This window comes from Vulpes lagopus, chromosome 6, assembly GCF_018345385.1.
Source record: "Vulpes lagopus strain Blue_001 chromosome 6, ASM1834538v1, whole genome shotgun sequence".
Taxonomy (NCBI): Eukaryota; Metazoa; Chordata; class Mammalia; order Carnivora; family Canidae; genus Vulpes; species Vulpes lagopus.
In genome coordinates, this window is record NC_054829.1 from 28,649,600 (window position 1) to 28,664,938 (window position 15,339).

The window sequence follows — 15,339 nt, forward strand, 5'->3', positions numbered from 1 at the left end:
AAATATGAGTCCCAAAGCTAAAAAAAAAGCCTCCACTATATCAAGAATTGTCTTCTCTTCTTAGTCACATCCTGTCCCCACCTCCCGCCACCTGGTTCATGTTGTATACACCTTGTTGCTGACATCTTGGCACTGTCCTGACTTTTCTGTGGATGTATGGTTTCCAACTGTGAGCTCCTTGAGATCAAGGACTCTGTATTCATAGCCTGTATCTAGCACAAAAAAAGTAGTAACTGTCCTTGAGTGAAAGAACTCTAGGCTATCTGGTCAGCATATCCTGTCAATTCTTCTTCCAGAAGTCATTCTCTTATCTTAGCCTTCTTTTTTCCCAAGGTCAAGGCAATACATGCTGTGTGCCACCCAGATGTCCCTTCATGATGAGACACTCCTTCCCCTTGACCACTCAAAGCTGTCTCTTCCCAGGGGTTACCCTCCTTCAAAAGGAAACTACTAACCCAAGGCTAAGCCTCCTCTGGGCATACCCCACATCCAGTAACTGGTCAGTGCTGCCAGGAATAGCTCCAGCTATCCCCAAATTGAGATACCTCTGAGGGATCACAGAAGCTCTAGAGCTGGGACGGTCTCTAGATGGGCTGAGGCCTTTGTTGTGGCTACATTGCAGTTCACCATCTCTCCCTGCCCCAGTAGGCTTCCTCCACCCTTACAGGTGGAGGGCTATCAATGCACTGGGTAATGACAGCAACAGGCTGAGGACAATTACCTATTCAAGGCAAAGTGTCAAAGGGGCCAGCTTGGAAGCATAGAAAGAACCTCTCATTGTAATCAGAGGACAGAAGCAGATGACGCTTGGGCCGAGACATAATGCTAAGGGAGCAGAGCTCCAGAGAAGACTAAATTCTCAGGCAAGTCCGCCATGCCCAGGGCAGGTCCCCAGTGGGGAAGGACTGAGACTTGAAATGGCAGATCATGGCAGTTCTAGAGCTCTTGGAGAACTGGCCAATGCTTCTGTTATAACTGCACTGCAGTCCAACCCGATGCTCTTGAGAACCTTGGAACCCAGAGCAGATGTGATCCCCCCCCGCCCCCCGCTGCTGCCTGCAGAGCACTCGAAGTCTGCTCATCCTCTTGAGTATGCTCCCACCTCCTCTCCTGGCTGCTTGGTCAATAACAGGTCAAGCCACACCGTCACCTGGCCAGGGGAAGTGCTGGATCTGCTGGGAGGAAAGAGGCTTGTGTTGAAGGAGCTGTAAGACCCCATCAGTGCGTACTGGCAGAAACAAGGAGAATAGATGTGGGACAGGATCTGGAGGATGCTGAGTTGACAGAAACAGAATATAAAGTTAGATAAGAGAGTTTATTGATATGAGGACACTCTCCTATGGTAGAAGGTTGACACCCTGGCAAAGACCCTAAAAATTATGCAACTATGCTGCTATGTTGTTTCCTATGAGCTTAGAAAAAGCAACAGTCCATACTAAGTACAACAGAAATGCCAGAATTGCCAAGGTAAGTGGTACAGAAAGGGATCCCAGGGCCAGAGAAGTAGATGTGTTAAAATGGGTATACTACCTAAGATCAGAAAACCCACCAACTATGTTCCATGGGAGGGAGGGCCATGAGGACATTTTGTTTAACAAAACAATAAGAAATGTGTTGGTGAGAGGGCACAAGCACTACTGAAGAAGCTCTCTGGTAGCTGTCTCCTGTGGGTGAGGGCTGAGACTAGGAGATGCTGCTATAGAACTAGCTTCCCTGACTACAATGGGATGATGCTCAAATTAAGAGAGGCTGAGAAGCATATGGCATCAGAAGCAAGGTGGATGTATTTATTGTAATAAGGAGCAAAGTCAGCATGGCAGCTAAGATAGCCTAACCCAGAGAGAACATAGAAATGGTTTGGGGCACCTGGTTGGCTAGTTGGTTAAGTGTATGACTCTTGACTTCAGCTCAGGTCATGGTCTCAGAGTCTTGAAATTGAACCCTGCATCGAGCTCCATTCTCGGTGGGGAGTCAGCTTGTCCCTCTCCCTCTGCTCCTTCCCCCACTCTCTCTAACTATTTTTTTAAAAAAAGAACATAGAAATGGTTAATAGAACATGGCATTCTGAAGGGCAAGTTAGATGAGCAGCCAACAAGGGTATCACGCAATCTATACACAATCAAAAGAAACCAAGGAGGCTGAGGGGAAGTATCCTAATTAAAAAAAAATTATAATCTGTTGCCCAGTTTATACCTAGAACTTAGTGACTTGAAGGTAAAGCTGGGCCCTCAAAAGGAAGTATCCTGCAATTCCACACAACATATATGGGATGGTTACCTTCTCTGTCCTTTTCCAAGAGATATATGGGCCAACGGGAAGATCCAGAGATTCAAAGGAGTAGTTGGACACAGAAACAGGATCTGAGCTGACATTGCTATTGAGCACCCAAAGTGTCATCATGACCTGTGTTAGAAAGTGAGTGGAGGTATGTGTAGGTTTGACTTAGAATGGGCCCACTGGGTCCACAGACCTACCCATTGGTTATTTGCCTAGTCCCAGAATGTGTAATCAGAATGCATAGTTAGGTAAGCCATCTGCTTAATCACATTGCAGAAGGCCAAGTGGAAGTCTACGAAACTACCCTCCTGCCCCTACCAGCAAAGAAAGTAACTCATAAACAATTCTATATCCTGTGAGTCTGAGAGGAGCTATCAAGGAGATTAAAAGAGATCTAGTTGTTTTTTTTTTAAATATAAGAGATCCAAAGATATAAAAGAGATGCAAAGGAAAAGATATAAAGGTGATAGCCTGCTTATTCCCAACTGATTCACCAGTCAGGTCACTAAAAAACCAGACAGATGTGGTATCTTTGTCAGAAAAATGCTGCTTTAGGCACATGGTGATTCCTCATACATTTGCCACCTTGGCAAATGTATCCTTATCCATCTCTACTGAGAGTAAGGGCCAGAAGCAGTTAACATTCACAGAAGATTGAGAACACTATACATTCATGGTCTTGCCCCAGGGCTATATATTAATTCTTCTGCTGTCAAAATATAGTCTGAGGAAGCCTGACCTTGTGGACATTAGTCCAATACATTGATGGCCTTGTGTGAATCAAACTGGATGAGCAAAAGTACACGTATGATGGGAGATAAAGCCTATAAAGATTCAGGAAACTGCTGGGACATCTTCAAAATAAAGGGCTAATTTCTCATCACTATAAAGCGATCATATACTCCATAGGTCTGTATGGATTTTAAGGTTAGCAAAGTCCACTAACGGGAATCCTGCTCTAACCCATTTGCCAAGCCACGTGGAAAGCTTTAAATAGGGCTCAGAGCAGGAATGACTGCAGCCAGTCCAGCATGTGGTGTAAGCAACCTTGCCCCTTGGTCCATAAAACCTGGTAGATCTTATGATATTTAAGGCATATATGATGGGCAAAGATGCTGTATAGAGTATATAGTAAACCTAACTGGAGAATTACAATATATCCCTACAACATAGGGCTCTGGAGTAAGGCATTTGGCACAAAGAACTATCGGTCACTTGAAGATAGCTCCTGGTTTGCTGCTGGACCTTGTAGAGTGCTTGCAATGTGACTCAACAGATATTAAGTCATAAATCTGAGTAGTCCCAGCAGCAATCCATTCTAAGGCATGTGGTAGTTAGGGCACTGGATGTGACCAGGTGGCCCAGACTGCCTGCCATGCCATTCACTACTGTTGCACAGGTGCCTCTCCCTCACCTGCTCATACCTATGACCAAGAAGGTGGGCATGTGTCCCATATAACGAACTTATAGAAGAGAGGAAAAAAAGCTAAGTTTGGTTCACAGATAGATTGGTTTGGTATGTAGATGCAAAACAGAAATAAACTGCTGCTGCAAGATAGCTCCACTCAGGTGGCCCTTTAAGACAGTGGTGAAGGGAAATCCTTGCAAGGCAAAAATCAGGCTATCCATCCACCCACTTTCTGTAGAAATAGAACAGGCCCGAGCCCAGGGGGGAAAAAAAAACCCAACAACTTATGAAAGTAGCAAATGGCTTGGCTGGTTGGCCAGGGGCCTAAAAGGAGAAAGTAGGTCACAGACAAGGGTAGAGGCACACGGATGGATGGAAGTGGGCATGGATTAAAAAGATCTTTGAATGTGTGTTAATAGCCACCAGAGGCATCCACTACGGAAGAAGTACTACATCCAAACAGTCCAAATTATTTGGCTGGTTGATATCTGCCATCTTCTTCATTAGCCACTCCTGTGCTGGAAAAATGGGTGCAAGAAAGGAGTGGCCACTGCGGCAGCAATGGAAGATATACAATAGGATTACATTTACTAGGACTGATGAAACTACAGATGCTGCCAAACCTTTAACCTGAGTGCCACAGAGATCACTGCTGAGCCCTTGATATAATACCCATCCCTCGAGGAGAACAACCATCCACTTGATGGCAAGCTGTCTTGGGAGGGAAGGACCCTTGGAAGGACCTCTTCCACTCCAGATAGGGCATTTATCTTGACTAGAATTGACACATGTTATAAGTATGGGTCTTGCCTTCCCTGTTTGCAGAGGTTTAGCACTATGATCATATGAGGGTTTAATATTGGACCCATTGACACAGGATCGCATGTAGCACTGAATCAGATTAAGGGACTTTATAGCAAAAAGGGTAGAATAGTGGGCATGTGGGGATGGGATCCACTGGTCATATGTACTGTAGAAGCTGCTGGCCTGATCCAACAATTGAATGGGCTTTCAAAGGTGCAGCTTAGGTACTAACTTGGAAATGATATCCTGTAAGGCTGGGATACCATCTTTTAGGATGCAGGATATATCTTCAATGGCCATTCTAGTGGTTCTGAGACCCCAATAGGTGGAATACACAAGACTGGGAACCAACAGGTAGAAATGGGAATGGCCCCACTTACCATCTTTATCAATGACCCACTTGTGGAATTTGCACTTTAGGCTCTGTTTGTCTAAAGAACTTGATTTCCAAAGTGGGGTAACTTTTTTTTTTTAATTTTTATTTATTTATGATAGTCACACACAGAGAGAGAGAGAGAAAGAGAGAGAGAGGGAGGCAGAGACACAGGCAGAGGGAGAAGCAGACTCTATGCGGGGAGCCCGATGTGGGATTTGATCCCGGGTCTCCAGGATCGCGCCCTGGGCCAAAGGCAGGTGCCAAACCACTGCGCCACCCAGGGATCCCTTTTTTTTTTCCAAAGTGGGGTAACTTCTACCAGGGGCTACAGGGGCAAGAGCCCCATTCAACTTTAGGCTTTGTCTATGACCTTGTCACTTTGGTTTCCTTGTGCTAACAGACCAGTGGGCAAAGAAAGAAGTTACCACCATGATGGAGGTAACTGACCCAGATCATCAGGAGGCAGGGCTGCTGTCACATTATGAGGGCAGGAAAGAACACACCTGCCATCCAGGTGATACACTGTGGTGTCTCCTGGTAATCTTTTGCCCAATTCAAGTGGAAAATAGTGAAGTACAGTAGTACTTCAGTACTGCTTCAGTAGGGCATGGTGACCAGGGGGTTAGAGTTCTCAAAGATGAGGGAGTCTGGGTCACCCCAACAGGTAAGCCTAGGGGTAATAGCAGGTAAGTGCCTAGACTAGGAGAAGTGCTAGTCCAGAGGAAAACTCAAAAGGGCAGCAGAAGAGGGAGATCTGGGGAAATGTAGTGGATGTTGTTGTGCTCTGCTCAAATTCCACTTCAGGATGGGCACCATCACTCCCCCAAGCTGCTGGGAGCACTGTCCTCCCCAGGAAGTGCCTGCAGCTTCTTGTTTTGATTCAGAGTATCTCAGAAGAGCCACCCAGCTCCAGATCCCCACCCCCACACTAAGCTTCTTGTGCTCCCTCATGCATATTGTTCCTAAGAATATGCATGGGAGAGCACTCCCCAGTCAACTTCTTGTGCAAAAATTTCAGACTCAGAGTCTGCTTCCACAGAAGCTAACCCACTAGAGGCAACAACTTGGTTCAGGCCAACTGCTTCAGGCAATAGTCTTCAATGACCTCCTCCAGGATTCCCTTGCAATGCAAACAACCTGTTGCCAAGAGGAATTTGCCTCCATTTTACCTCCATCAATGTGTATTATCTCAGGTGAATTACTGAACATCAGGTAGAAAAAACTTGTATGTCAATGGAAAACTAGGGATGGTCTATAGCGTACCCTTTTGTCTTAGATTCTGATTCTCTGGGAGCTATTTTATACCTTTGTAGGTTGTAGGGAACTGCTAAAACCTATAAATTCTATCCCCTCTACTAGAGTCTACTAGACTCTCTGAAACAACAAAACATTTATCTTCAATTTACAATTCATTTCAGTATTCCTTTACTCCATGTAACTGTGCTTTTTCAGAAAACTTAAATTTGAACCCATCATAACATGTAGTTAGTCATCTGGATTAATGCATCAAATAAATTTCTGAACATGTGTACGTTTTTATGTCTGAGTCATAATTTTACCTTTTCCCGAAAATTTCCTTTTACCCCTTAATTTCCAAATATGTAAGGGAACAGTAAAAACATCTGGCAGGTTTGTTGTACATCTATCCGGCATTACAGATCTTACTGCAGTCAACCCTTTTCGAAGAAAAGCATTACAGCATTCTAGAGAGTCCTTTTGCCAGAACCTGCAATGGAAATAGAACCTATTTTCCAGAATCTTTAATCTGGCAAGAGTTACCATATACCAGCCCTTTGCCACAGACACGTCAGACTTTTATTTTCTTTTCACTAATAGATCCATTATCAAATCAGCCTGTCATTGTAACTTATCGTCTGTCCTTGAACATGGAGTATTTCCAAGATCAATTTACTTACAACAATCTTTTTCAGGCTAAACAGATAACATGAAGAATGAAATCAAATTTCAGATGCATCTGTTTTCATAAAGAAATTTACATTAACATCATTTCATAGCTAAAGTTACATGAGGTATATTTTAGTTAAAGGAATAAGATGGCTGGAGAGCTAAAATTAACATGGAGAGAGATTCTAGAAAGGAGTAAGACCATTTTAAATGTTCTTTTTCAAAAGAGACTTTTAATCTCCTAAAAGATCTGCTCTTAATGTTAGGAGAAATTCTTTGAAAAAGTCCCCTTTTCCCCCAAATTGATGGTGTATTTGGAGAAACTAAATTGTTTTTAGTTGGAAATGTAATAAAGCAGGAGGTCTAGTAAATTAATGACCTCTGACCTGTAAGATAAAGAGACTTCCCCAAATTTAAATAGTAAAATTCACACTGGTAGTAGGACCAATCCTCCCCAGTCAAAACAGGAAGGGCAAGGTGTTACAGTGATCCAGTTAAAGTGTCCAGGCAGAAGCGGAAGCTGATTGTGTGGGAAAGCTTGAGCCTAACATAGTTGTATTCACATAGCTGAAGAATGTGGCAATAGGAGAAATGTGGTCTGCTTGGGTGTCTGGAACAAGAAAGCCAAAACCCAAAGTTTGATAGTGTTTACCGCTACAGAATAAAAAAATCTAAAACTAACAGACATAAATATACTGTCACTAGAAAAGGAGAAAAATTATAAAGTACATTTTCCAAGCCAGGAAGAAAAAAAAAAAGGAGCTTCCTTGTGTTCTAACCCCTATGTCCATAAACTAACTAGTTCTGATGGCCAATGTTGCCCATTATTTATCTTCCAATGAGGCAGGGAATACCCTAAACTTGAGAACTGTTAAGTTAGTAAACTGGCATTTTGATCAACATATTTATCTTTTACCTTTATTATCACCAGTTGGTTCTGAAGTTAAATGAGGTTCTGAAAAAAAAAACCCCAAGTTTCTACAAAACTTAGGTTCTCACAAAACCAAGTTTATTAATAACTCTTAATGAGTTATAAAGCCAACCATATTTGGATAGCTAATCTACCCCTTCCTAGAATCTCTCTCCACGTTAATTTTAGCTCTCCTGCCATCTTACTCCTTTAACTAAAACACACCTTGTGTGACTTTAGCTATAAAGTGATGCTAATGAAAATTTCTTTATGAAAACAAATGCATCCTGAATTTGGCTTAATTCTCCATGTTATCCAGAAAGTGGGGGCTGAGGATCTTGTATTTTTTTAGGCCAAATGTCTAATTTCCATGAGACTTGCTGTACTGGCCATGGGCAGATGAGCCAGTGCATGGCTTGGCGGTTATGCCATACCATCTAATTACCAGAGACACAGAAGCTCTCTCAGTTTCAGTACTTGTCATTTCTTCGGCCTTCTCACCCATGGCCCAGATCACCTCTGTGTTTTCTCTCTGACCTGCATTCTCGAGGGTGACCTAATTACGTTGAGAAATACAGATATTAACTAGGGACATGTTGGAACTTGTGGAAGTGGATAGTTTTCTGGTTTCCAGAAAGGAAAAGTTATTATTCAAGTGAAGTTACTTTTTACCTCTTGTCCTCTGGCCCCATATGGCCAAAGAAAAAGTAAGTCTAAGGTCACACAAAATGAATCATAAGCCTCTAGACAGAATAGTTTTCAATAATTAAACCACTTTACTCTCCACTCATCCCAGCCAGCTCAGAAAAAAGACAGATAAAGTTCCTTTAATTTTTGCCTGAAGCACATTTCAGTGCTTAGGTTATCACTGGAGATTTTGTTCCATTTAAAATGAATTGAAAAGTTAAACTCAGGGCTGGAAAAGGACTTTGGCTATCCTTTCTCTGTTGTTACTGCCACTATATCACCCCGGTGTGTTCTAATACAGGAGAGTCAATAAGGACCTCGGGCCAAGAAAATAACTGAGAACATGGAAAAACCCACTGTGTTGTGACTGAAAACACTGATTTCTAAATAAAAAATAATGTGACATATAATTTAATCAGTGCCTGCAGATATGCAAGATGTTAATTAAACCCCATGTATTTTTCATTGGTCTGCCTGTTTTATCTAAGGTGTCTGGTCTATCTCTAGGATACACTTTGTACAGGACGGGACACAAACTTCAGAACAGCTGCCACACCCACACTTATTTCTGAGGTCATTGACCCTGTTTTCTCTTAGCTCCTGCCACCTCAGTGGACTTAGTTTATACAATGAGACCCTATGCATTCTGCTCAACACCTCAAACCCTATCATAGGTGAATATATCTGCAACTTAAGACAGGGCTGAACTTAAGGTTAGCTAGTAACTGAAGACATGGCTGAACTTGAAAGAATACCAGGTAAAGTCAAGGTGAAAGCTAGCCAAAGCTTAAGTATTTGGTGCCACATCTGCCAATTTGAAAACAATGGCTGAGAGGCTGAGAAGCTGAACAGAGCTTCTGAACCTTCCAAGACTGTGATGTCAATAATTATAATTCAGGGAACACCACGGATGAAACCTCAGACTTTGAAGTTTGGATATCTCAGGGCTATGGCATAGGAGTAAAGGTGAACTAGAAATAATAGACTAGTCTTCAGGTGACTGAAGTCCATCTTCCAAAAGCTACCTTCCAAAAGCTAACTTCCTACCTTGTCTGCCAACAATAAAAGTAAACCTTCTTGAAATGAAGATGTGAACATCCAGAGCCTCGATTATCTATAATTCTCATTTACAAGTTCATGTCAGAAGTATGCAAAAAAAGATATAAACTGAGGAAGTAAAGTAAAAAAGTAAAAGAGGTCCAGGTATTAAAATTACTAGACATGAACTTTAAAATAATGGTAGTTAATATGTTTAATAAATCAAATTACTAGACATGAACTTTAAAGTAATGGTAGCTAATATGTTTAATAAATCAAATAACAAGTGAAAATATCAAGAGTTAATTGAAAACTATATTAAAAATGGGAATTGTGGAACTGAAAAATAGGATTACTAAAACTGAGAACTCAACAGATCAGTTTAACAGAAGACTAGATATAGCTGAAAGAAGAAATAAATAAACAAGGATATATAGAGAAAAATATTCAGTTTGAAGCATGGAGAGAACCTTAAGATAGGAAATTCAAAAAAAGTATAAGAGATAAAAATACAACAAAAATGTTTAATATATTTTGTAATTGCAGTGTGAAGAGAGAAAGGCAAGATGCCAAAAGGAATGTTTGAGGAGATAATGGCCGAGATTCAAAGGACAATAACAAAGCTTTGGCAAGATAAATACAAAGAAAACTACAGAAGCTAAATATGGAAAAACTAAAATTCACAGGCAAAAATGAAAGTTTAAAAATAACCAAAGAAATAAAAAGGTATTGCCTCTTAAAAGAGAAGTTAAGACTAAAAGAAATCAAGGAAGTCAGAAAACAATGGGATAATACTTTTCAAGTACAGAAAGAAAATAACTGCCAATTCAGTACTCTGTATCTTCCTCCTCAAAAAAACCTAAGAAACATTTTCATACAAGAAAAATAAAAACAAGGAATTTGTTACTAGTGGACCAAAAAACTGTAAAGGGAGTTCTTTAGGCAGAAGGAATATTATACTAAAAGAAATCACAAAAATATAGGGAGCAATAAGGAACAATGGAAAGAGTAAATATGTGGATAAATCTAAATTAAGTTATATCAAATAATAATGCCCTCAAAGTTTAAAATACACACAGAGTTAAAAATGTATGACAAAAGAGCAAAAAGATGCAAAGGTAGAAATAGAGTCAGTCCACGAGGTGGTTGGGTACTAACTAGGTAAGTATTAATTTCAATAACCACTAAAAGAATAATTTAAAAGGATATATAGGTAAAAGCAAAAGGAGGAGTATAATAATGCAAATGACTTATTCTACAATGTGGCAAAGAGGGAGAAAAGATACATGAAAACCAGTAGGCAAAAAGGAAACAAATAGTAAGATGATAAATTTAAGCCAAAAAATCAATAATTATCTTAAATGTAAATGGACTACACATTCCATTTAAAAAACAGAGATTGTACGGGTGCCCAGATGGTTTAGTCAATAGAATGTGTAATTCTTGATTTCAGGGTTGTGAGTTCAAGCCTTATGTCGGGTGTAGAGATTGCTTAAAAACAGTTTTTTTTTTTAAAAGACAAAGGTTATAAAATTGAATAAAAAAATCTTAACTATATGGTGTTTATAAGTGCACACTCGAAAGAGCTAGAAACGTTGAAAGTGAAAGGATGGATACAAGTTTTAGAGATACTAACATCAGATAAAGTAAATTTTAGGGCAATGGGTATCACTAGACAGGAAAAGGGCATTTCATAATGATTAAAGTCATCAATTGGCCAACATAAATCTTCCAAATTCATGGCACCTAATAATATAGCCTCAAAATATATAAACCCAAACTGACAGAACTAAAAGAAATAAATCCAAAACCACAGGACCCCTACCCCCCAACAACAACAAAAAAAATCGGTAGGAATACACAGGATCTCAGTAACTTAACAACATTGGCTTAATTTGTATATTTAGTATAGAAGGCTCTCATAACTGTAGAATACAGGTTTCTCTCCTGAATGCCCACTGGAACATTTACCAAAATTGACAAAATACAGAGCCACAAAGCAAAGCTAAGCAAATTTCAAAGGATTATTAGAGTTTTTTTGGCCATGGTTATTAAGCAATAACTAGAAAATCCCAAATATTTGAAAATTAACCAATATGAGCCTAATTAACCCATGGGTAAAAGAAAAAAATCACAATGGAAATTAGAAATTATAATTGTAATAATGATTGGTAATGGAAATATGACATGTCAAATCTTGTTGGACGAATTAGAGCCATGCTTAAAGAGAAATGTACAGTCTTGGGGGCACAGTTGTCTCAGTTAAGCATCCAACTCTTGGTTTCAGCCCAGGTTATGACATCAGGGCTGTGAGATCAAGCCCTGTGTTGGCAATGGGTATGGAATGGGTATGGAAACTCTCTCTCCCTCTCCTTCTGCACCTCCCTTCCCTACTTGCACGCACAAGCTCTGTCTTTTAAAAATAATTTAAAAAAAAGTAGAGCCTTGAAGTATATATAGTAAGAGCAAAGGTTTAAAACCAAAAAGCTGAGTGTCAATCTCAACAAGTTAGAAAAAAACCAGAAAACCAGAAAATGGAATATAAATGTGGAAATAAAGTTAAAGCAAAAAACAATACAAAGGATGAGCAAACCCCAAAGTTGGTTCTTTGACAAAATAATCCCTTATTGAGCCTAAAGGCAAAAATAATCAGTATTATGAATGAGAAAGAGGACAAACATACAGATGTTACAGACATTACAAAGGTGAAAGAATATTATGAATTACTTTATGCCAATAAATTTGAAAATGAAAATTGGATAGACATATTCCTGCAATAGTGACTCTCACCATTGAGAGTGCCCAAGACTCAGGGAATCTATGAGATCAAAATTATTTTCCTAATACTAAGATATCATCTGCCTTTTTTCACTGTGCTCACATTTATAATAATTGTGCAGAAGATGTGATGAGTCAAACTACAGATACCTTAGAAGGAGTCAAGGCAATGGCACCCAGCTATACTGCTAGCCCTTGTACTCTTTACCACCATGCATTCACAGAAGGGATTTCAATTTCACCGAAGATGTCCCTGACGAAGCAATAAAATTTGTCAATTTATTTTATCTTGTTCCTTCAAAATATATCTTTTTAAAAGTCTATGTGGCAAAATGGGAAGTATGCACAAAGCATTTCTTCAGCATACCAAAATATGATTTTCTCAAAGAATAGTCCTTTTGTGTTACGGGCTAAGCTAGCCAATTATTTTTCGTGGAATGCCATTTTTACTTGAAAGACTGAGAGACAAACTACATTGTTTAGATTTGAGTATTTGAAAGATTTTTCTAAAAAGTGAAGCGAGTCTGTGGCTTTAAAAACTGAGAATATTTGTCACCAACGATAAAATTTGAACTCTTGATAAAAACAATTTTAGAACACTTGTATCCGCTACTATGAGCTTTCTAGCTCCCCAATATAGGTGTATCTGACTGATGTTGATATGAAAAAAGGTGATTTTAAAAATAATGCATAATGAAATGTGTTAACATTTGGAAGATCTGCATAACTCAGGGAACCATTACTTTATAAATAAATGGTGTTACAAAATCACACCCAGGTAAAAGATCCATTCCAAGTTAGGTAAGGCAACAGATTTTAAAATAATCCAGACAAATGGGATTCTATATCACAACTGACCTTTAAGAAAGTACCACTTGTCTAATTTTAGTGAAGTATTAAAACAGAGTATCCACAATTTTCTGAAAAGACTATTATTATTAAAATAACTTCTCTCTTCCAAATATATATATATGAGGCCAGGTTTTCCTCATATGCTTCAACCAAAATAATATAATGCAACATGCTGTATGTAGAAGCAGACAAGAGTTCAGATGTTACACATTTAAGTTAGAAGCATAATTTCAAATAAAAAATGTTAACACGTAATGAGTTTATTAATTCTTTGAGTTTATTCATTTAGAAATAGTATTTTTAAAACAGGTTTTAATTTCTAATGCAAATACTGATATAAACCACATAGACAAAAGCTCTTGGGGATACCTGGGTGGCTCAGTGGTTTGGCGCCTGCCCTTTGGTCCAGGGTGTGACCCTGTAGTCCCAGGATCCAGTCCCACGTCAGGCTCCCAGCATGGAGCCTGCTTCTCCTTCTGCCTGTGTCTCTGCCTCTCTTTCTCTGTGTCTCTCATGAATAAATAAATAAAATCTTTAATAAAAAAAAAAGCTCTTTGGGATGTGGTGAGTGCTTGGTAATTTTTTTTCCAAGTATTCAGAGACCCAAAAGTTTGAGAACTGCAGTCCTAGAAAAAAACAACTTGCCCAAACTAACAATACAGAAAAATCTTAATCCATAATTAGAAGCATTTGCCAAAAAATTGTTCCAGGTCCAGTTGGTTTCACAGGGAACTCCCCCGCTCCCCAACACACAATAATCTAAGGAAGGAAATAATTTACACAGAGAAAAGCAAAATTGACATGAGATGTAAGGCAACCCCTGAGAAAAGGAGAGCAAACACCTGGACCTGTGTCTCCCTAAGTATCTGCTGATTTTCTGCTCTAGATCTGCTACAGATGCATGCTAGAAGAAACACCTAATTTTCAGGTAGTCTGAGTCCCTGTTTCTTGAAAACAATACTTAAGTTTTGGAGAACTATATACAAATCTGTTGTGGACATTGTAGTCAATGCTTTTGCATGCACTGTGTAGCAACCACACTGTTTGGGGAAAGGACTCCAGCTTTGAGGCTAGCTCTGACTTGTCTGAGCCAATCATGGCACTTCTGTTTTTGTCCATGACTAGTTTAGAAGATCAGGGCATTGGGACAAGTTACGGATCTTACCTATGTCAAATCTTACATTAAAAAGATGCAAGGAGGGCAGCCCTGGTGGTTCAGCGGTTTAGCACTGCCTTCAGCCCAGGGCATGATCCTGGAGACCTGGGATCGAGTCCTGATTCAGTCTCCCTGCATGGAGCTGGCATCTCCCTCTGCCTGTGTCTCTGCCTCTCTCTCTCTCTTTCTGTCTCTCATGAATAAATAAATAAATAAAATCTTTACAAAAAAAAAAAAAAAGGTGCAAGAACTATGCTGAGGCTTCTAGGAAATTTTCTCATGTAAGAGAGGTAACTGTTAGTTTTTTTCTTTCTGATGTGTATAGAATGGGGTCCAGACCTACAGAGAGCCAAAATCTGAAAGGAAGCCAGCATACATAGGAGGTAGAGGGAAAAAAATCACAGATACAGAGTTGGAGTAACATGAACAAACCAATCCTGAAAGCCCAGTCTGCCCTTAATTTTGCAGTGAGCCAATTTCCTATATTCAGCAACTTTGAAATGAGTTTTCTTTCTTGCAACTATAAGCATCCCAAATAAATTAGTATTTTGAAACTATTTAAATGAATAGTTTTATATTGCAATTGTACAAAAGTAGTCACTCCCAAATTTATAAGCTAGACAAACCTGCTTCTGTCTGAAGAAAGGTACACCCTCCATTTATGTTACACTGTATTGGTAGAAAACCAAGAAGTTGTGGTGGTGTGTGAGAACAAACCGATTAACCATTAAGAGTATAATGAACACGGGATCCCTGGGTGGCGCAGCGGTTTGGCGCTTGTCTTTGGCCCAGGGCGCGATCCTGGAGACCCGGGATCGAATCCCACATCGGGCTCCCGGTGCATGGAGCCTGCTTCTCCCTCTGCCTGTGTCTCTGCCTCTCTCTCTCTCTCTCTGTGACTATCATAAATAAATAAAAATTAAAAAAAAAAAAAAAAAAAAGAGTATAATGAACACAGAGGCACTACTTGGTGTCAGCTCAAATTCATCATTGTCCTGGGATGTTTTTATCTGATAAACACATGGTTGGAACGCCTGGGTGGCTCAGTGGTTGGGGTACCTGCCTTTGTTTGGCTCAGGCCACGATCCTGCGATTTGGGATTGGGTCCCACATCGGGCTCCCTGTGTCTCCTTCTGCCTGTGTCTCTG